The following is a 1,424-nucleotide window of genomic DNA, read 5'->3' as shown; positions in this document are numbered from 1 at the left end:
AAGTCCGCTTGCTCTTTCTTGGTCCATTGATATTCTTCTTTTTCATTTTCTTGTGGGTCTTTGGGAGCTACAAAGTCATATCTAATAATTAAAAGCAATTCAAAGTATGTTTTAAAGAATACCTCCATGTGTTTTTTCCATGTTGCGAATTCTCCCTCGAACTTTGATGGATAGATGCTTGGTCCGATCATCATCTCGGTGTTTCAGTCAGTGGTAAGTCCTTCTAAGGCGTTCTATCTCAAATACCAATTAATCAACCTCTGGATGAAAGAAGGAGAGTCAATAGCACAACTGCACGAAGAAGCCTTCAGTTGGCCTCTCTTTCGTTGAATGCGGAGAAGCCTCTTACACTCATTGAATGCTCAGAAAACAACTAGGAAATGAATACTAGAGTTGTTGTTTATTTCCTAGGTCTAGGAGTCTTTTTATAGTCCCTGGAAAACTCTATCCGTAGTTTGAATGCGCCTCCAAGATGGTCCAAGGCGCCTTCCATCGAATAAGTTTTATTTGCAACGGATAAAACTCTGTTGGTCCCTTTGGAGGCCGGCAAGAGGGGAGGGGTGAATTGCCCTACAAAATAAAACTTGAACCTTTCTCGGATTTCAACTATATAATGAACACTTGTAATAAATAAATAAAAGAGACTAAGTAAAGAAAAGCAGACACCAGAGTTTTACTTGGTTTGCAATCAGGGGATTGCTAATCCAAGGAATGTAAGCGCACTATCTGATTCTCCTCTGGGCGGAGTAGCCTCTTTACAACGTTGACAGCACAAATGAAAAGAACAGAATTGAAAGCACAGAAGGAATTGATTACAATTTCGTTTTCTTGAATGTACGGATTAGTACTTTAGTTATAGTACTGGTCCGGGCGCCTGGAAGGGGTTCCGGGCGCCCCCGGGGGGATAAATTTTATCCCCCAACAGTCAGCTCGTGATCAGCTTCGATTTGGTCAAATATGAACCCCCGGGCGCCCGGAATGGTTCTAGGCGCCCGGAGGTCCGGGCGCCCGGACCTGTCAAGTCAACAAAGTTGACTCTGGTCCAGACTCTCTGCTCCGATTCAGCTCGTCTCAGTTCGGCTCGTCTTGGTCCGGGTCTGTTCGCTCCGGCGCCGCTAGTTTGGGTGATCTCGGCTTCCGGAATAGGGCTCACCCGAACCCATGTTCCGGCCTTCTCCTCGAGCAGCCTTCCTTCCCGATTTCTCGTCCCTCGAGCGTCGCGCACGCTCTTCTCGTCCACTGGTGTACTCTTCCGTGAACACCTCGTCCCTCGGACGCACCGAGCCCGTCGGCTCTCTCCCGTGCCGTCCTTCTCGCTAGCCACGTCTTCCGCTCGACTTCCTGTGTTCCTAAGCTCCTGCACACTTAGACACAAGGGTTAAACAAACGCAGGACCTAACTTAGCTTGTTTGATCACATCAAAA

Source organism: Zingiber officinale, chromosome 3A (assembly GCF_018446385.1).
Source record: "Zingiber officinale cultivar Zhangliang chromosome 3A, Zo_v1.1, whole genome shotgun sequence".
NCBI classification, from domain to species: domain Eukaryota; kingdom Viridiplantae; phylum Streptophyta; class Magnoliopsida; order Zingiberales; family Zingiberaceae; genus Zingiber; species Zingiber officinale.
The sequence above is the reverse complement of the archived record's forward strand: the minus strand, read 5'-3'. Positions refer to the sequence as shown.